This window comes from Rhinoderma darwinii, chromosome 3, assembly GCF_050947455.1.
Source record: "Rhinoderma darwinii isolate aRhiDar2 chromosome 3, aRhiDar2.hap1, whole genome shotgun sequence".
NCBI classification, from domain to species: Eukaryota; Metazoa; Chordata; class Amphibia; order Anura; family Rhinodermatidae; genus Rhinoderma; species Rhinoderma darwinii.
Window position 1 is genome coordinate 340981494 of NC_134689.1, and position 22461 is coordinate 341003954.

Genomic DNA, 22461 nt, shown 5'->3' on the forward strand with positions numbered 1-22461 from the left:
GTGTGTCATGGGATCAATGGGGGTGTCATGGGGTTTTAGTGACTTAGGAGACCATGTAAATGACATGGGGCATAATGTGGCTATTATAAGAACCTTGTGGCTGGCATGGCGCATTGTAGATGGAATAAGGTGCATTGTAGGTGTTGTGAGTGCATTGTGGCTAACCTGAAAAGCATTGTGGCTTTTTTTAAGGTCTTGTAGCTGGCACGGCAGGCACTACGGTTGTCATGTGGGAATTTTGGTTGGCTTAGCAGGTATTGAAGGCATGGTGATTTGCATAGGGGGCATTGATGACTTTGTGGTTGTTATGTGGCGGAAATGTGGCTGGCACTGAGGACTTTGTGGCTGTCATTGGAGCCATTTAGATGTGGTGGGACAATGTAGCTGTCATAGGTGCATTTTGGCTGTCATTGGAAAACTATGACTGTCGTAGCTTTTTGATTTAGGGTTTGCGTGGACGATGTTTCTTTTTTTACTATGAGTGGCACAGTATAGTTGATGTGTCTAATTTTCTTTGCCTCTCTAGTGATTTGGCCACAAGTTGCAAGTCAGCATCTAGCTATTTTCGCTACTAGTGATATCACTTTGTGTCTTAACCTGGCGCATGTGAGGTCTTTGTTGAATGTGTGATATTCTTCATGATGACTGATAATAGCTATATTGTGTCCTCTCTAGGTCACATTTAGGCCCATGTCATATATGAGTTGTAAATGGTCCACTGAATAGATTGTAGAATGGTTTTCTGTTTTATACAGATGTGGAGGAGATGCTATTTGTTCTAGACATCTGATCTTTGATGTGATTGGTGACTAATTTTGGGGTTGTGATCAGAGTTGATTATATCCTACTTATAGCTTCTAGTCAAGATGGGGTGGTTTGTGCATACTCTTGGATAGGAAGACTTGAGGTTGGATCTCTAATTTGGCTCCTCAGAATGTATCACAGAAAGGGTTTAATTGGCCCTTAAAATATTTGGGGGTTTCATTAGAAACTAGGCACACTAAAATCTCTTTACTGTTTCCAATACATCTATAGCATATACCTGGAATGTATTATCACACCTCTTTCTTGATTTGTTTTTCTAGGTGTCTATTTGAAAGTGAAGAGAAGCAAGATATGGAATCCTCCAGACAGCGGCAATAGAGGAATCAAATGACTGGTAATTAATATTATTATTAATTACTGATAATTATCAGGCTAGTTTCTAGCTCTGGACTTTCAGAGGTGTGGTAATACCTTCCCGGTATATAAGGATATATGTCTAGTAGTACATATATTGGCTATAGATATTTAAGGGCATTGTAAATGCCTTTGTGTTCTACACATGGGTGCACTGCATTTACATTCCAACATACACATTCATCACCATCTCCACTTCCCCAATGGGAAATTTTTGGCTGGTATGGAGGGTATTGTGGCTGGCATAGGGAGAATTGAGGGCATAGGGTCTGTCCTCGCGGAATTGTAATTAGCATTGAAGACATTGTTGCTGTAATACGATGCATTCCGTGATTGTTGTTGTCAGAGGACATTGTGGCTTTTATGGTAACATCGTGACTGGGAATTAGGGATAGTGTGGCTGTCATGAGGGCATTGTGACTTTTTTGGAGGCATTGTGATATTTGTGTTGGGATTGTGACTGGTAAAGTGAACAATGAGGGCATTGTGACTTAGTTGGAGATGTGGTATTAAAATGGGCATTGTGTTTGGGAATGTGGTAGTTGTCATGAGAGCATTTTGTTTGTCTTGGGGCATTATTAAGAGGCAATAAGTGAATTGTGGTTGCCATGGTTGTATTCCGAATGGCTAAGAGGGCATGGAGAGTAATGTGGCTGGGATCAGGGACATTGTGGATGTCATGTGGCATAGTGGCTCTCATGAGTGCATTGTTACATGAATGGGAGCCATTTTGGCTGGTATTTGGCTATTTGGATAAGACATATAGCCGGTGTCATGTGGACATTGTAACTGTCCTCGCGGAATTGTAATTAGCATTGAAGGCATTGTTGCTGTCATTAGATGGCATTGTGACTTAGTTGGAGATGTGGTATTAAAATGGGCATTGTGTTTGGGAAAGTGGTAGTTGTCATGAAATCATTTTGTTTGTCTTGGGGCATTATGGTTCTCTTAAGAGGCAATAAGTGAATTTTGGTTGTCATGGTTGTATTCCGAATGGCTAAGGGGGCATTAAGGATAATGTGGCTGGCATTGTGGGACGGCTAAGGGGGCATTAAGGATAATGTGGCTGGCATTGTGGGACTTGTGGCTGTAATAGAGCTATTGTAGCTGGGATAAGGGACATTGTGGATGTCATGGGGGCATAGTGGCTCTTATGAGTGCATTGTTGCTTGAATGGGAGCCATTGTGGCTGGTATTTGGCTATTTGGATAAGATATATAGTGGGTGTTCTGTGGGCATTGCTTCTTGCATTAGGGGCATTGTGCGTAGAATGGGGGCAATCTAGTTGGAATAGGGCTATTAATGGCATTGTGAAAGGCATGGAGGGCATTGTGCCATTTCTTCATTTTTGTTGGCAAAAGGGGAATTGAGAACATTGTGGCTGTAATGGAGATATTGTGCCTGGGCTCAGGGACAGTGTGGCAGACATGTGGGCATAATGGCTCCTGAGGAACACTGTGGCTGGCACGTGGGCATTGCTGCCATAGGAGGAATTGTGGTTGACATAGAGACTTTGTAGTTGTCATGGGAGCATTGAGGTATGCAAAAAAGGCATTCAGGCCATTGTGGCTGATATGGAGTGCAATGTGGCGTTTGTGGTGGCATTGATGCTGGCATAGATAGAATTGAGGGATTTCTGGTTGTTCGATAAATTTGTAATTGGCACTTAGGGCATTGTGGCTCGCATATGAGTAATTTGGGGATAGTGGCTGTCATGGGGGGGCATTGTGGATTTTAGGTAAGCATTATGTCTGGTAAAGTGGACAATGAGGACATAGTGGTTGTCATGGGGCATTTTAGTTGTCCTGGTTCTATTGATGTTGGCTTAGGGAGCATTGAGGACAATATGGCTGGCATTGAGAGCATTAGATTATCATGGAGCATAGTGGCTGGGATAAGGGACATTGTGGACCTTGCAGATGTCATGGCTGCATTTTGACTGGGAAATGGGACATTGTTGATTTCATGGGGGCAATTTAGCTGGCATTTAGAGCACAGTGGCTGGCATGGAGGACAATTTACGATCATGGGGGCATTGGGGCTGGCATAAGAGGCATTGGCAGCACTGTCTGCGCTAAAGTACATTGTGGCTTGCATAGTGGCATTGTGGCTCCTGGCATAATGACTGTCATGGGGAATTGTAGTTGTCATAGGGCTATTGAAGCCATTGTGGCTGTCATGGTTGTATTGCAGTTAACTTAGGCGGCATTGAGAGCAATGTGGTTTGGATAAGGGGCATTGTGAAAGTGTTCGGGTACTAATCAGTCTCAACCGGCAGGGATAATACGCTGAGTTCGTACGAAAGGAATCACACCACACAGAGTCTGGTACAAAGCTCCTCACTCAGCATCAGGCGTCACTGCTTTATTTATTACACACATTTGTTCTATATCCCCTTTCTCCTGGGGGTGGGTACATGTTATCACACTTTTATAAAAGCACGTATCACTGTAAGCCTCTTGTTACTTTGTGTCATCCTTGGATAGGTTCACCCTTATCTGGTCCTTTAGATATGTCTTCATAGTTCGTTCATACCAGGAAGTGACTTTGTTATTTTGTTAGTGCGTAGTCCCTGTTCAGGGGCCATCTTGCCACGTATACTTATCTAATCCTATTACTATTGCTTCATCACAATTATGTACACAACTCTATAGTCTATATTTTATTAAAGAAAGAAAATTATTATAAACATTAACTTCTGTCCACCCCATCCTTCACAGTCCCCCCTTTTATCATTATTTTCTTCATTTCTTAACCTAAGTGTGTCCGTGCTCTGGGAAAGGGGAGTAAAAGGATTTTTTCACCAGTTTGAGACGAGCCTCCCCTATTAGGAGACCCCCCTTTGTAGCTGGACTTAAAGAGTCGGTGCACACCCTACACTATCTATTCATCTTCAGAACAATAGTCTCGATAAAGGGTGGTTGTTCTCATGGATGGAGTTGGTAAAAGTCCTTCAATTTCTGAAGAAAACATAAAAGTGGGAGTTACTTCAGTTATAGTTTTAGTCATTAATTTCTTTATACATGGTAATACACAACAAGCAATAACTGCGAAAAGCACTAGAAAGATTAAGATTACAATCCCAATTTGGGCCAGAATTTTCTGCCATCCGGTTAACCATGAGAAATACTGATCCCATGGGTCTGTGAAACCTGAATTTCGTTTTAATTCCTCGGATAAAGAAACAATCTGTTTGATTGCCATGGTTACTTTGCCGTTTGGTCCTGTGTTATCTGGAATAAAAGTACAACAGGTAGTACCTATCATGGCACAAACGCCTCCTTTTTCTGCTAGTATCATATCAAGGGCCATACGGTTCTGGAAAGTCATAGTAGATGTGGGTCCTAACTGGTCAGCTAGACCTTGTAAAGCGTCCCTAGTATAGTTAACAAACCGTTGCTGGTTGTAATAGATATAATTTATCCAATCTACATTTTTGTTAGCTGTGATCATAGGGATTAATGATTCAAATCAAGCTGCTACCTGATCCCGGGCCTTGAATTCATCTGGGACCCCCCTTGGGACTCCTATAGCATCTATATACACATGGGGGTCAAAACTTCCTTTCAGATCTCTTTTTTTCCCTTGTAAATATGTGACTATTTTGAGAGATGGTCTCTTGGGTCTCAGAGAGTATATGAAAAGGCATGATCGCTTTCGCCAGGGTGCATTCTCCCTTCCAGTTCCCTTCGATCCGCCGAACTGTTTCTAACTGTATACCATTCAATACTCCTAAATATCTCTTAAAATTGTTATCAAGAATACAAAATATCTTCTATTTCTTATTTGGCTATTATTCATACATAATATCATCCCATCAGTTTCTTTTATTACAATCGTAGAGTTGAGCCTCTCCTTGTTGCATCTTTCATAAATCTTATTTATCATTTTGTTTCTATTTTTACTGGTTGTATATTTCTGTAGATATTGTAAATCTGGTTCATAACAACAAAACCACAGCCCCGGCGTCTCTTCTTGTATGCTAATGTTGGCTGTTTTGTCTATGTGAAGGTACACAGTCCCTCCATGTGGCCCTTTTTTCCAAGTCCCTTCGGTTGTAGTCACATTTGTAGTATAACACGGGGCATTGGCCTTACAGGTGTAGTTACCCTGCTTTCTATCACTGTGGCATTCGCCCACCCTGTCCTGAACTGTTCCAGTGATTCTGTACTGATTACGTGTACAGGAGTAGCAGTTCTGCCTTTTTGTATAAGAGCACACGCAACAACCGCCGCAACAACCGCAAAGATCTTCATTCTTCTGGCTGAAGAACCTTTTTACAATGACTGGCGTGAATCCAGCTTGCCTTTCCTTCGAGCTTCACTGAGGTGCTTGTAACGAGCAAAACTTGAAAAGGACCATCAAACCGTGGCTCAAGGCTCTTCCTCACGTGTCTTTTGACAATGACCCAATCTCCTGGTTCTAGCTTATACGTCCCTTCAACTGAATCAGGACCTGGAATGGAAGCAAAGACTTGTGCATGCACCTTGGTCAATTGTTTGTTCAGCGTTTATACATAATCTGTTAGTCTACCATACTGCATTTGGAGCACCTATGGAAAATAACATCCTAATCTGGGAGCCGACCCAAATAAGATCTCATATGGGCTGAGACCTGTTCTTTTTGTGGGCGTGTATCTTACTGAGAACAAGGCTAATGGTAGACACTCGGTCCATGGTTTCCCGTTTTCTACCATTGCTTTTTGGATTTTCAATTTGAGAGTCCCATTTAGTCTCTCAACCTTCCCACTGCTCTGTGGATGGTATGGTGTATGTAGGGCTTGACTTATGCCTAGAGCTGACAACACATGGTTCATGATTTCACCCGTAAAATGAGTTCCTCTGTCTCTCTCGATCATCTCTGGAACTCCATATCTGCACACCACCTCGTTGATCAGTTTCTTTGCTGTGGCTACGGCTGTAGCTTTGGTTACTGGAAAAGCTTCTGGCCATCCTGAAAAGAGATCAATACAAACAAGCACATACTCCTAGGTACCAACTTTGGGTAGTTGAATATAGTCTATCTGCAGTCTCTGGAACGGATATATAGGTCTGGGTGTGTGCTTCTGTGGTACTTTTACAGTTCTTCCAATATTATGTGTTGCACAGATCATGCATCCTTGTGTAAAACTGCTGGCCATCACACTAAACCCTGGAGCATACCACACCTTGTTTACCAAGTCCATCATTGCCGTTTTTGACTGGTGTGTCTCTCCATGTGTTATTTGGGCCATCATTGGGAACATTGTCTTAGGCAGGCACAGTTTATTCTGGCATTGCCAGAGGCCATCTTTTCGTAGCGTTGCTCCTTGGGCCGTCCACTTGTCTTTTTCTTCTTTTGTTGCTTGTCCTTGAAGTTTTTGCCGTAGTTCCGGGCTTACAGCTGGTCTTGTTTCCTCTGGATCTTTTATCTGACATACGGCTGCTAACACGGGTAGCTTCTGTGCTGCTTGCTTTTGCGGCTTGGTCTGCCAAAGCATTTCCTTTTGTCTCTGGTGAACTCACCTTAGTGTGAGCTTTTAATGTTTACTACTGTTAATTGAGAGTCAGTGTATATATTTGCTGTCTTTCCTTCTGCATGTTGGCATGCTGCTGCCAGGGCCTTAAGCTCCGCTTCTTGTGCTGAGCGGGACGCTGGTAAGGAGGCTGCTTCTAGGACTACATCTTCGGTGGTTACTGCATATCCTGTAAGAAAAGATCCTTCTACAAAATACCTTGAACCATCCACAAAGAGTATTTAGGTCTGGGTTTTGGAGTGGGGTATCTTTTACATGTGCGAACACCACTGTTTCCTGGGCCATAAGGGCCATACAATCATGTTCATCAGTTTCAGGCAAAAAATTGTGACCATACTTTACCTACGTCTTCTCCCCCTTGCTCCAAAGGCAGTAAGGTAGCTGGGTTCAATGTAGTACAGCGGTGTAAAGTAACCTGCTCAGGGAGAAGAAGCGCACAGATTAATCTCAAATGTCTTGCAGTGGACAAATGCTTAGGTTGTACTTGAGTTAGAATAGCAGTAATATATATATCATGTGGTGGAAATGCCAGGACCAAATCTGAGGCCTTGTTTAACATTGAATTTACAGCAATGATAGCTTTCACACATGATGGGGAACCTCGGGCCACAGGGTCTAGTCTAGCTGAATAATATACTATCGGGCTCTGCTGTGGTCCATGACTTTGTGTGAGAACCGCAGTGTCATGTCCAGATCAAACAAGCTACCTTCAGATTATGACTAGGTCGCGGGCCAGAGAACAGATACCAAATGTGGAAGGGACCGACGCCATCAACCAAGTTACCATCTTCCAGAACAATAGTACCCCTGAGGACAGACAGCAATGGCAGACGGAAGGAGCAAGTGTGGATAAACAAGGAATATGGAGAAAGGACAAACGAGTTGCCCTCCCGAGAGCCCTGTACCCAGCAATTGTACAGTGGGCACACGGTCCTACCCACCGAGGGAAGAACCAGATGGTAACGGCAATCAACAAACTATACCTGGCCCCAGGAATATCCACCCCTGTCACCCAGTATTGCCGGACATGCATAATCTGCAATCGATGCAACCCTGGAAGGACTATGACCACTCCTGCAAAACACCTCGCCAGGACATCCTATCCGTTTCAAAGAATTCAAATAGATCACACACAACTGCCTAAAAGTGGCAAATACGAATATCTACTAGTGGTAATCGATATGTTTTCAGGATGGCCCGAGGCTTACCCGGTCACCAATATGACAGCCAGGACTACTGCAAAGAAACTTATGAAGGAAGTAATATGCAGATTCGGAATTCCAGAAGTAATAGAAAGCGATCAAGGACCAGCCTTTACTGCAGATATCACATCGGCAATTTGGAAATTAGTCGGGGCTGATCTAGGACTACATACTCCATACCATCCTCAAAGTAGCGGGAAAGTAGAAAGACTTAATGGTACCCTAAAAAACAAACTTTTGAAAGCCAGCCAAGAACTGAACATGGCATGGCCAGAACTATTACCTATAGCATTATACTCGGTTAGGAACACCCCTAAAGCCCCTACAGGATTGACGCCTTATGAAATACTATTTGGTGGTCCCCCAAGGTTAGGCCACTACTACCCCCAGCAGCTTAGCATGGGAAATGACAATCTAGTGAACTTTGTAATTGCATTATGTAAGGAACTGACAATAACACATTCTGCAGTATACTCCTCTTTTCCAGATCCGGAAGCAGATACTACCACCCACGACATTAAACCTGGAGAATTTGTGGTAGTCAAGAAGCATGTCCGAGGATCTCTAGAATCACGATTCGAGGGCCCATACCAAGTCATATTGACCACCCCTACCGCTGTGAAAGTTGAGGGTCGCCCTACTTGGATTCACGCTTCCCATTGCAAACGAGTGGGAGTTCCGAAATGATCCAGTATATCCTTTTGTGTGGTACAGCATGGGTAGTAACCGGACAGGTAGCGGTCACTAAGATCGACGATATGACTGTCCTCTGGTTTAATTCAAGCAACACCCATGTAGCCACTTACACATTCGATTATTGTCAAATAATAGACTGTAACCATAGACAGTGGGAATACGGGTTGAACTATGAGTGAGGAGCTTTGTACCAGACTCCCTTCTGACTCTTTTCCGTAAGTTGCTGCCCACTTTGCCGTCTCGTCTGCCAGCTTATTTCCTTGTGCTTCTTCTGTTTGGGCTTTTCCATGGGCTTTGGTCTTGAGTATGGCCACTTTTTCTGGACGAGTCAAGGCTTCAAGTAATTCAGCCACAGCTTGCGCATGCCTGATTGGGGTACCAGCAGCTGTTGCAAAACCTCTGATTGCCCAGATCTGTCCAAAGTCGTGAGCCACACCGAAGGCGTATCTGGAATCCGTATATATGTTAGCTGTGTGGTTGGCCGCTTCGTGGCATGCCTCTGTGAGGGCTTTTAATTCAGCTTCTTGTGCAGATTTGTGGGGTGGCATCCGGCCTGCTCGGATGGTTTCGTGCAGTGATACCACAGCGTATCCAGTGTGGAATTTACCTTGTTCATCAGCATAACGTGATCCATCAGTGAAAAGAATGAGGTCCGGGTTGTCAAGTGGAGTGTCAAATACCGTGGAGGGAGATGTTGCTTGCTGCTGCATAAGTTGTAAGCAGTCATGAGATTGTGCATGATCTGATTCCATATGGGGTTCTTGGTCTTGATCCCCCCTTACAAGGGGCAGAAGGGTGGCCGGATTGAGCGTATGGCAGCGCTGTAAAGTGACGTTGTCTGGAAGGAGAAGAGAACATTGAAGACGCATACGTCGTTGTAAGGAAAGTTGTTTTTGTTGACTTTGAAGTATGATTGCGGATAAGTCATGTGGAGCTAAAATGGTGACTGAATGTCCGAGAATAAAGGGTGCTGTTTTGTCCAGTAATATCTGTGCAGCCAGCACAGCTCGTAGGCACATGGGTGCGGCTTGCGATACAGGGTCCAGTTTCGCCGAGAAGTACCCAATAGGTCTAGGTTTTCCTCCATGTGTTTGAGTGAGGACAGCAGATGCATGGCCTTGGTTTTCTGAGATGTATAGTTGGAAAGGTAGTTGGTAGTTGGGGATGCCCAGGGCTGGGGCTGTAGAAATGATATGTTGTAATTCACGGAACGATTGTACAGCAATAAGGGGGAGATTGGGCATCCAGGAGGGATCAGAAACGCAGGCATATAGAGGATGCATGAGTTGAGATGCGTTGGGAATCCATTGTCGACAGTAGGTTACCATTCCTAAAAAGGCCTGCAATTGCGTAAGGCCAGTAGGGAGAGGTATGGCAAAAATAGTAGAGACTCGTTCCAAGGTGAGATGTCGTGATCCTTGTGAAATACAGTGTCCTAGAAAGATAACTTTGGGGGCACACCATTGCAGTTTCTTTTTGGAGATTTTGCAGTTAATTTGTGCGAGAAATGTGAGAAGACTTAGAGAGAGAACTGAACACAAGGAGGTGTTTGGTGCTGATAGGAGTAAGTCGTCAACATATTGGAGAAGGGTGGCTTCCGGATGTGCAGCTATCCATGGTAGAAGAGAAGACGTGAGGGCTTGAGTGAAGTGATTTGGGGAGTTCTGCGCACCTTGAGGCATGACAGTCCAAGTGTACTGGGCACCTTGATGAGTGAAAGCGAAAAGATACTGGGAGTCTTGATGTAATGGTACACTGAAAAATGCATTGGCTAGGTCAATAACGGTGAAAGACGAATGTGAAGGGGGAATGTCACTGAGGAGCGTGTGTGGGTTAGGCACCACTGGAGTTTCCATGATGGTTACTGCATTGATAGCGCGTAAGTCTTGAACTAATCTATAAACAGTAGGGGAACCTGGTATTGATTTCTTTTTGACAGGAAAAAGTGGAGTGTTGGCTGGTGAAATACACTGGACTAGCGCACCTTTGTCCAGAAGGGCTTGGATTTGTAGCTGCAGAGATGTTTCTTGGTCACGACGTAAGGGGTATTGGGGAATACGAGGCGGGGGCACCGTAGGATCTTTGAGAAAAACACGGACAGGAGGGACAGGTAGCTTGCCTATATCGTCAGGTCCGGTAGACCAGAGGGAGGGGGGTAAAGAACTGGCTACATCCGGTGGAATATCCGAGGTTGAGGAGTGTGGTGCCGGTTGGGATAAAAACAACGGTACAGTTCGGAGGAGACAGGTATCTTCGTCCGTAAGAGAGATACCGGTAGAAAGGTGCATTCCCAATTCATCGTATATAATATGGGCTTTGAGCTTGTGTAAGAGGTCGGCTCCTAAAAGGTTCAATGGGCAAGTCTTTGACACTATAAATTGAGAGACGTATTTCTGACTTTTCCCAATAGGTAGAGGCTGCGTGAGACGTGACGTAGTGGCGACTCCATCGACTCCAACGCAGGAAAGAAAGTCTTCAGAAAGAGCACAGGAGGAGGGTAGGTCAGAAGTCTTGATTACGGAGGTGGCTGCACCCGTGTCTACTAGAAAAGGAAGCTCATGGCCGTCTACATTGAGATAGACGGAGGAAATGGGTCCAATACGGGGGTTAGTTAGGGCCATGAGTTCTGCGGGCTTGCCTTTATCCTATGGTCTGTCTGGCTGTAGTGGTGGATGCCTATCTGGTCCGTTAAAGGTTGGAGGTGGACGAGGATACCTAGGTGGTGGGGGATGGTTGCGGCTTGTGTCTTGAGTTTCTCTAGGAGAACAGCATTGGCTACGGAAATGTCCTGGTCGCCCACAATTGTAACAAAAGATATCATCCCGTCTTCGGGGTAAGGGGCGATGTTCCTGCAAATATGGGTAATTTTGTAATGATGGGCGAGGAAATTGTGGTGGTGGATGAGTATACATAGGGGTAGGTACTGACGAAAAAGGATGGGGACCGATGTCCGCAAGCATAAGGGGTCCGGGCTTGGGTGTTGGGTGTTGAAAGGAAGTTTCTAGTTGTCTATCTATAGCCTTGGCAATGAGAAGAATTTGACGGGGTTCCATGTCGGGGTATTCTGGGCGGGTGCTGCAAAGTTTGGTTTTTACAGGATCTCTGAGTCCTGTAACGAAGGATGATACGAGAAGCGTCTTCTGTACTTTCTTCTGCATGTCATATCCTTGGTCTTGAAACAGCATTTGGATACGTGTAAAAAACTTCTCGACAGATTCTTTCTCTTCCTGAGTGCAATCGGATATATTGGTGGTAGAGTCCCCAATTCTGTCCTGCGCCCAGGCTTTTATTTGGCGGGTGAATTCAACACCGGAGTGGTACGTACAGTCGTCACCCACTCTATCGGTGTCTAGAGCGGAGCTAATGATTGGCCAGAACCTATCCCCGGCTTTAATACTGGATACGTGTAGCAAATCTTTCCAAGTGGGGGAATAAGTTTGCTGCACTTGGCGTAGCTTTCGGTAAAATCCCATAGGATTTTTCTCTGGGTCTTCTAGGATTGCACATATGCTTTGGACTTGGGGTGGGGTGAACGGGGCATAGGTCGTTGGGGGTAGGTGATTGAGAAGGGGGACCGGGGATGCTCGGGTCAAGACACCAGGTTTAGGACATTCGGGGGAGGTAGGTTCGTGGGCTAGAACTGGAGTATCACAGCGATTAGAAGGAGGGTCTACGGGTAGAGATGGCGAAAATGGGGATTTAAGGGCAGTTACTGCGGCCGCTATCGCTGAGGGGTCAGTACTAACGATTCGGATTTCTTGAATGGAGCGCACTGGGGCGTGTTCTTTTATTGTGGTGATTATAGTCTCGGCACACTGATAGAGGGGAAATCCAAATATGCCTGCACCAAGGAGTGGCAGGGCCAACGTAGTGAAAACTTTATTTTCAACAAGGTCAAGCACTGAACAGACACTTTGTTTTAACAAGGCTACACATTCGGAGTGTTTAGCAGGGTTGTACAGGGGCCCTACTGCATGAATAATAACTTTACAGGGGAGAAGGCCCGGACCCGTGAGAACAGCGTGTCCTGTTGGGAGTGGCCCTACAAGCTGGACAATGTCATCACAATCGGATTGAATGGAAGCACCGCCATGTTCGATGATGGCTCTTGCCAATCCACCCCTATGTTGTAGATTCATGTTGGCAGCGTTCACTATGGCGTCTACCCTTTGGGTGACCATATTCCCGTGTCCCACTGTTAAAAGTGAATTCCCTTCCCATATCATACGCTGTATCTGGGGATTCCATTGTTCCGGAAAGGATTCAGGGGGTGGCGCTGGCCATTCTGGGAATTGTGGTCGGGGGGCCACGGGTGGCCGTACAGCCAGAGGGAGGGGTAGCGGACGACTAGGGGGAGGAGGTGACTGTGAAGGAGGTATAGCAGGCGGGATTGAAATTGTAATCTCTTCCCCCCATCCTCCCTCCGAATGTTCGGATTGGGCATCATCATTAGGATGGATACATCTCCTTCTGGCCGCTAATTGATGGGCGATGGGTGTAGTGGATATAAGGGGGTTGGCGCTACGGGTAGTCACTGGCATTAGAGGAACGTCAGCTGTGACCTTATCCTCCGGAGGTGGCTTATAAAATCCACCTTCTTGTGTGAGTATCGGATATAACGGAACAACAGGTTTAGGTGTACCAAGATGGCCTCCTGGGGCGGGGAGTGGTGCCGAAGGCGTGGCATATATGGGAGGATCGGGGCGTGGAAAGTGACATGATACACAATATTCAACTTGGGGCGGGTTCTGTTAACCACAACTGGGACACTCCCACGAAGTAAGAATTCCACCGTCGCCATTATAGGGCGGTGGCTGGACACGTTCTTTGTAATACACATATCTGATGATTTTACCCTTTCTGTCTCGTATTTCTTGCTCAGTAAACTTGTCTTTAGTTATGGCTATGGCTGTTCTTTGCCAAGCTAATGCTTCATCTAACTTTCCTTCGTCACTTAATCTTCCCTTGTTTTCCCTAAGAGCTGCAGCCCATTCTCCTGGTTGTAATCTTCCATCTATAAATATGCCACATATGTGCATAACTTTCTTACTATTTTCTACATTCTTCTTGCCTTCTCTTTTTTCTACTATCTCTTTTGCGGTTAATGAACCACATTCCTTTGCCTGTCTCTTTGTTTTAAACACATTAACCATACTGTTCTATATTTAACACCGTCCTGAGAATGAAACCTTATTCTCGATGTTTCTGAACACAAAACACAATTTTTATTTATTTTTTTTTTTTTTTTTAACACAATTATAACTGACTGTCTGTCTCTGTCGTCTTAATGGTATCAACCTATACCCTGCGACCAATTAAATTAAATTATTACACCTGTCGTCTTAATGGTATCAACCTATACCCTGCGACCAATTAAATTAAATTATTACACCTGTCGTCTTAATGGTATCAACCTATACCCTGCGACCAATTAAATTAAATTATTACACCTGTCGTCTTAATGGTATCAACCTATACCCTGCGACCAATTAAATTAAATTATTACACCTGTCGTCTTAATGGTATCAACCTATGCCGGCGAGACGCGACTATCTATACTATGATTCTTGGAACCACACAGCGGGTTAACTCTCTGTCGCTGAGAGTGTGGCCGGGATCGACTCCAAATACCTCGGTATCTTATCACCTGCTCACTCTCCCACACGGATAAGAGCCAATATTCATAAACATGAACTTAACCTTACCGTGTTTTATTTGAAGCTGATCAGACTTCCTGGGAGCGTGGCTGGTGATTCGATGTTGAGGCGTCTGGGGGTCGTCGATCACGGACACGGCTTATCCCTCGAGTGTGGCCCCACGTCGAGCGCCAAAATGTTCGGGTACTAATCAGTCTCAACCGGCAGGGATAATACGCTGAGTTCGTACGAAAGGAATCACACCACACAGAGTCTGGTACAAAGCTCCTCACTCAGCATCAGGCGTCACTGCTTTATTTATTACACACATTTGTTCTATATCCCCTTTCTCCTGGGGGTGGGTACATGTTATCACACTTTTATAAAAGCACGTATCACTGTAAGCCTCTTGTTACTTTGTGTCATCCTTGGATAGGTTCACCCTTATCTGGTCCTTTAGATATGTCTTCATAGTTCGTTCATACCAGGAAGTGACTTTGTTATTTTGTTAGTGCGTAGTCCCTGTTCAGGGGCCATCTTGCCACGTATACTTATCTAATCCTATTACTATTGCTTCATCACAATTATGTACACAACTCTATAGTCTATATTTTATTAAAGAAAGAAAATTATTATAAACATTAACTTCTGTCCACCCCATCCTTCACAAAAGGATTAAGGGACACTGGACTTTGTATCTGTCATGGGGACATTTTAGCTGCCATATGGGATATTGGTTAGAAGCATTATGGCTGTCACGTGGTATTGGATGTAATGGGGGCTTTGTGGTTGGCTGGCAGGGAGGAAGTTGTGGCTAACATTGAGGATATTATGACTGGGATATGGGACATAGCGAGTGTCATGAGGATATTGTGGCTTGCAGGTGTCATTATGGCTGGCACGGGGACTTGTGTCTGTCATGTCTTGGTTAGCAAAGGGGAAAGTGAGTTCATTGTGGCTTTAATATAGGCATAGTGGCTTGCAAAGGAGCATTGTCATTTGGTGGTTTCCATTTTGGCTTTCGGGCCGGCATAAGGGGAATTGACAGCATTGTTGCATGGATAAAGTACATTGTGGTCGCATGATTGTTGATTTTCTGGTGGCTTTGTGGCTGTCATGGAGGGCATTTGACTGTCATAGTGGCATTGTGTCCCTTATAAATGACATTGTGGGTTTCATGAGGGCATAGTCACTCTTATAGTAGCATTATTGCCAGCATTGGGCATTGTAAATGCCTTGGTGTCATTGAGCGCAATGTCATTGGCGCATTGTGCCTTACATGGGAGCTTTGTGGCTGTCATGTGGTTAATTGTAGTTTGCATATAGATACTGAGGCCATTGTGTGTTGAATAAAGGACATTTGGGTGGTCATTGTAGCTTGGATAAGGGGTATCACCGGCATTGCTGCTGGGATAAAGTACACTGTAGCTGGGATGGGGACTTTGTGGCTGGCATAGTGGCCACTGACAGCGTGGTTGCTGCCATTAAGGCATTTTTGTGGAGATAACGTAGATTGCGTGTGTCATGGGATCAATGGGGGTGTCATGGGGTTTTAGTGACTTAGGAGACCATGTAAATGACATGGGGCATAATGTGGCTATTATAAGAACCTTGTGGCTGGCATGGCGCATTGTAGATAGAATAAGGTGCATTGTGGGTGTTGTGAGTGCATTGTGGCTAACCTGAAAAGCATTGTGGCTTTTTTTAAGGTCTTGTAGCTGGCACGGGAGGCACTACGGTTGTCATGTGGGAATTTTGGTTGGCTTAGCAGGTATTGAAGGCATGGTGATTTGCATAGGGGGCATTGATGACTTTGTGGTTGTTATGTGGTGGAAATGTGGCTGGCACTGAGGACTTTGTGGCTGTCATTGGAGCCATTTAGATGTGGTGGGACAATGTAGCTGTCATAGGTGCATTTTGGCTGTCATTGGAGAATTGTGACTGTCGTGGCTTTTTGATTTAGGGTTTGCGTGGACGATGTTTCTTTTTTTACTATGAGTGGCACAGTATAGTTGATGTGTCTAATTTTCTTTGCCTCTCTAGTGATTTGGCCACAAGTTGCAAGTCAGCATCTAGCTATTTTCGCTACTAGTGATATCACTTTGTGTCTTAACCTGGCGCATGTGAGGTCTTTGTTGTATTTGTGATATTCTTCATGATTGACTGATAATAGCTATATTGTGTCCTCTCTAGGTCACATTTAGGCCCATGTCATATATGAGTTGTAAATGGTCCACTGAATAGATTGTAGAATGGTTTTCTGTTTTATACAGATGTGGAGGAGAGTGCTATTTCTTCTAGACATCTGATCTTTGATGTGATTGGTGACTAATTTTGGGGTTACATAGTTACATAGTTAGTACGGCTGAAAAAAGACACATGTCCATCAAGTTCAACCAAGGGAAGGGAAAAGGGAAGGAAAAATTTCTACACATAGGAGCTAATATTTTTTTGTTCTAGGAAATTATCCAACCCTTTTTTAAAGCCATCTACTGTCCCTGCTGTGACCAGCTCCTGCGGTAGACTATTCCATAGATTCACAGTTCTCACTGTAAAGAAGCCTTGTCGCCTCTGCAGCTTGAACCTTTTTTTCTCCAGACGGAGGGGGTTTTACAAGGAACAGGATTTCACCATATTTTTTGTATGTGCCATTAATATATTTATATAAGTTAATCATGTCCCCCCTTAGTCGTCTTTTTTCAAGGCTAACTAGGTTTAATTCTTTCAATCTTTCCTCATAACTTAAATTCTCCATGCCCCTAATTAGCTTCGTTGCTCTTCTTTGTATTTTTTCCAACTCCAGGGTATCCTTTCTATGAACTGGAGCCCAGAACTGGACTGCATATTCTAGATGAGGCCTCACTAATGCTTTGTAAAGTGGTAATATTACATCCCTGTCCCGCGAGTCCATGCCTCTTTTAATACACGACAATATCCTGCTGGCCTTTGAAGCAGCTGATTGACACTGCATGCTGTTATTGAGTTTATGATTTACGATTTACAAGTACACCCAGATCCTTCTCAACAAGTGAATCCGCCAGTGTAGCTCCCCCTAGGACATATGATGCATGCAGGCTGTTGGTACCCAGATGCATAACTTTATATTTATCTACATTAAACTTCATCTGCCAAGTGGATCAGAGTTGATTATATCCTACTTATAGCTTCTAGTCAAGATGGGGTGGTTTGTGCATACACTTGGATAGGAAGACTTGAGGTTGGATCTCTAATTTGGCTCCTCAGAATGTATCACAGAAAGGGTTTAATTGGCCCTTAAAATATTTGGGGGTTTCATTAGAAACTAGGCACACTAAAATCTCTTTACTGTTTCCAATACATCTATAGCATATACCTGGAATGTATTATCACACCTCTTTCTTGATTTGTTTTTTCTAGGTGTCTATTTGAAAGTGAAGAGAAGCAAGATATGGAATCCTCCAGACAGCGACAATAGAGGAATCAAATGACTGGTAATTAATATTATTATTAATTACTGATAATTATCAGGCTAGTTTCTAGCTCTGGACTTTCAGAGGTGTGGTAATACCTTCCCGGTATATAAGGATATATGTCTAGTAGTACATATATTGGCTATAGATATTTAAGGGCATTGTAAATGCCTTTGTGTTCTACACATGGGTGCACTGCATTTACATTCCAACATACACATTCATCACCATCTCCACTTCCCCAATGGGAAATTTTTGGCTGGTATGGAGGGTATTGTGGCTGGCATAGGGGGAATTGAGGGCATAGGGTCTGTCCTCGCGGAATTGTAATTAGCATTGAAGACATTGTTGCTGTAATACGATGCATTCCGTGATTGTTGTTGTCAGAGGACATTGTGGCTTTTATGGTAACATCGTGACTGGGAATTAGGGATAGTGTGGCTGTCATGAGGAAATTGTGACTTTTTTGGAGGCATTGTGATATTTGTGTTGGGATTGTGACTGGTAAAGTGAACAATGAGGGCATTGTGACTTAGTTGGAGATGTGGTATTAAAATGGGCATTGTGTTTGGGAATGTGGTAGTTGTCATGAGAGCATTTTGTTTGTCTTGGGGCATTATTAAGAGGCAATAAGTGAATTGTGGTTGCCATGGTTGTATTCCGAATGGCTAAGAGGGCATGGAGAGTAATGTGGCTGGGATAAGGGACATTGTGGATGTCATGTGGCATAGTGGCTCTCATGAGTGCATTGTTACATGAATGGGAGCCATTTTGGCTGGTATTTGGCTATTTGGATAAGACATATAGCCGGTGTCATGTGGACATTGTAACTGTCCTCGCGGAATTGTAATTAGCATTGAAGGCATTGTTGCTGTCATTAGATGGCATTGTGACTTAGTTGGAGATGTGGTATTAAAATGGGCATTGTGTTTGGGAAAGTGGTAGTTGTCATGAAATCATTTTGTTTGTCTTGGGGCACTATGGTTCTCTTAAGAGGCAATAAGTGAATTGTGGTTGTCATGGTTGTATTCCGAATGGCTAAGGGGGCATTAAGGATAATGTGGCTGGCATTGTGGGACGGCTAAGGGGGCATTAAGGATAATGTGGCTGGCACTGTGGGACTTGTGGCTGTAATAGAGCTATTGTAGCTGGGATAAGGGACATTGTGGATGTCATGGGGGCATAGTGGCTCTTATGAGTGCATTGTTGCTTGAATGGGAGCCATTGTGGCTGGTATTTGGCTATTTGGATAAGATATATAGTGGGCGTTCTGTGGGCAATGCTTCTTGCATTAGGGGCATTGTGCGTAGAATGGGGGCAATCTAGTTGGAATAGGGCTATTAATGGCATTGTGAATGGCATGGAGGGCATTGTGCCATTTCTTCATTTTTGTTGGCAAAAGGGGAATTGAGAACATTGTGGCTGTAATGGAGATATTGTGCCTGGGCTCAGGGACAGTGTGGCAGACATGTGGGCATAATGGCTCCAGAGTAACACTGTGGCTGGCACGTGGGCATTGCTGCCATAGGAGGAATTGTGGTTGACATAGAGACTTTGTAGTTGTCATGGGAGCATTGAGGTATGCAAAAAAGGCGTTCAGGCCATTGTGGCTGATATGGAGTGCAATGTGGCGTTTGTGGTGGCATTGATGCTGGCATAGATAGAATTGAGGGATTTCTGGTTGTTCGATAAATTTGTAATTGGCACTTAGGGCATTGTGGCTCGCATATGAGTAATTTGGGGATAGTGGCTGTCATGGGGGGGCATTGTGGATTTTAGGTAAGCATTGTGTCTGGTAAAGTGGACAATGAGGACATAGTGGTTGTCATGGGGCATTTTAGTTGTCCTGGTTCTATTGATGTTGGCTTAGGGAGCATTGAGGACAATATGGCTGGCATTGAGAGCATTAGATTATCATGGAGCATAGTGGCTGGGATAAGGGACATTGTGGACCTTGCAGATGTCATGGCTGCATTTTGACTGGGAAATGGGACATTGTTGATTTCATGGGGGCAATTTAGCTGGCATTTAGAGCACAGTGGCTGGCATGGAGGACAATTTACGATTATGAGGGCATTGGGGCTGGCATAAGAGGCATTGGCAGCCCTGTCTGCGCTAAAGTACATTGTGGCTCGCATAGTGGCATTGTGGCTCCTGGCATAATGACTGTCATGGGGAATTGTAGTTGTCATAGGGCTATTGAAGCCATTGTGGCTGTCATGGTTGTATTGCAGTTAACTTAGGCGGCATTGAGAGCAATGTGGTTTGGATAAGGGGCATTGTGAAAGGAATAAGGGACACTGGACTTTGTATCTGTCATGGGGACATTTTAGCTGCCATATGGGATATTGGTTAGAAGCATTATGGCTGTCACGTGGTATTGGATGTAATGGGGGCTTTGTGGTTGGCTGGCAGGGAGGAAGTTGTGGCTAACATTGAGGATATTATGACTGGGATATGGGACATAGCGAGTGTCATGAGGATATTGTGGCTTGCAGGTGTCATTATGGCTGGCACGGGGACTTGTGTCTGTCATGTCTTGGTTAGCAAAGGGGAAAGTGAGTTAATTGTGGCTTTAATATAGGCATAGTGGCTTGCAAAGGAGCATTGACATTTGGTGGTTTCCATTTTGGCCTTCGGGCTGGCATAAGGGGCATTGACAGCATTGTTGCATGGATAAAGTACATTATGGTCGCATGATTGTTGATTTTCTGGTGGCTTTGTGGCTGTCATGGAGGGCATTTGACTGTCATAGTGGCATTGTGTCCCTTATAAATGACATTGTGGGTTTCATGAGGGCATAGTCACTCTTATAGGAGCATTATTGCCAGCATTGGGCATTGTAAATGCCTTGGTGTCATTGAGCGCAATGTCATTGTCATTGGCGCATTGTGCCTTACATGGGAGCTTTGTGGCTGTCATGTGGTTAATTGTAGTTTGCATATAGATACTGAGGCCATTGTGTGTTGAATAAAGGACATTTGGGTGGTCATTGTAGCTTGGATAAGGGGTATCACCGGCATTGCTGCTGGGATAAAGTACACTGTAGCTGGCATGGGGACTTTGTGGCTGGCATAGTGGCCACTGACAGCGTGGTTGCTGCCATTAAGGCATTTTTGTGGAGATAACGTAGATTGCATGTGTCATGGGATCAATGGGGGTGTCATGGGGTTTTAGTGACTTAGGAGACCATGTAAATGACATGGGGCATAATGTGGCTATTATAAGAACCTTGTGGCTGGCATGGCGCATTGTAGATGGAATAAGGTGCATTGTGAGTGTTGTGAGTGCATTGTGGCTAACCTGAAAAGCATTGTGGCTTTTTGTAAGGTCTTGTAGCTGGCACGGCAGGCACTACGGTTGTCATGTGGGAATTTTGGTTGGCTTAGCAGGTATTGAAGGCATGGTGATTTGCATAGGGGGCATTGATGACTTTGTGGTTGTTATGTGGCGGAAATGTGGCTGGCACTGAGGACTTTGTGGCTGTCATTGGAGCCATTTAGATGTGGTGGGACAATGTAGCTGTCATAGGTGCATTTTGGCTGTCATTGGAAAATTGTGACTGTCGTGGCTTTTTGATTTAGGGTTTGCGTGGACGATGTTTCTTTTTTTACTATGAGTGGCACAGTATAGTTGATGTGTCTAATTTTCTTTGCCTCTCTAGTGATTTGGCCACAAGTTGCAAGTCAGCATCTAGCTATTTTCGCTACTAGTGATATCACTTTGTGTCTTAACCTGGTGCATGTGAGGTCTTTGTTGTATTTGTGATATTCTTCATGATTGACTGATAATAGCTATATTGTGTCCTCTCTAGGTCACATTTAGGCCCATGTCATATATGAGTTGTAAATGGTCCACTGAATAGATTGTAGAATGGTTTTCTGTTTTATACAGATGTGGAGGAGAGTGCTATTTCTTCTAGACATCTGATCTTTGATGTGATTGGTGACTAATTTTGGGGTTGTGATCAGAGTTGATTATATCCTACTTATAGCTTCTAGTCAAGATGGGGTGGTTTGTGCATACTCTTGGATAGGAAGACTTGAGGTTGGATCTCTAATTTGGCTCCTCAGAATGTATCACAGAAAGGGTTTAATTGGCCCTTAAAATATTTGGGGGTTTCATTAGAAACTAGGCACACTAAAATCTCTTTACTGTTTCCAATACATCTATAGCATATACCTGGAATGTATTATCACACCTCTTTCTTGATTTGTTTTTTCTAGGTGTCTATTTGAAAGTGAAGAGCAGCAAGATATGGAATCCTCCAGACAGCGGCAATAGAGGAATCAAATGACTGGTAATTAATATTATTATTAATTACTGATAATTATCAGGCTAGTTTCTAGCTCTGGACTTTCAGAGGTGTGGTAATACCTTCCCGGTATATAAGGATATATGTCTAGTAGTACATATATTGGCTATAGATATTTAAGGGCATTGTAAATGCCTTTGTGTTCTACACATGGGTGCACTGCATTTACATTCCAACATACACATTCATCACCATCTCCACTTCCCCAATGGGAAATTTTTGGCTGGCATGGAAGGTATTGTGGCTGGCATAGGGAGAATTGAGGGCATAGGGTCTGTCCTCGCGGAATTGTAATTAGCATTGAAGACATTGTTGCTGTAATACGATGCATTCCGTGATTGTTGTTGTCAGAGGACATTGTGGCTTTTATGGTAACATCGTGACTGGGAATTAGGGATAGTGTGGCTGTCATGAGGACATTGTGACTTTTTTGGAGGCATTGTGATATTTGTGTTGGGATTGTGACTGG

General features: G+C 44.1%; 1 long non-coding RNA gene across 1 annotated transcript; it reads left to right on the forward strand.

Moving 5' to 3' along the window:
• Positions 1-1090: 1090 nt before the first annotated feature.
• Positions 1091-21973, forward strand: LOC142749890 (uncharacterized). The gene is made up of 4 exons (XR_012882500.1): positions 1091-1159; positions 11003-11089; positions 17625-17698; positions 21904-21973. It is a non-coding gene; the product is annotated as an uncharacterized LOC142749890 (long non-coding RNA).
• The last annotated feature ends 488 nt before the right edge of the window (positions 21974-22461 follow it).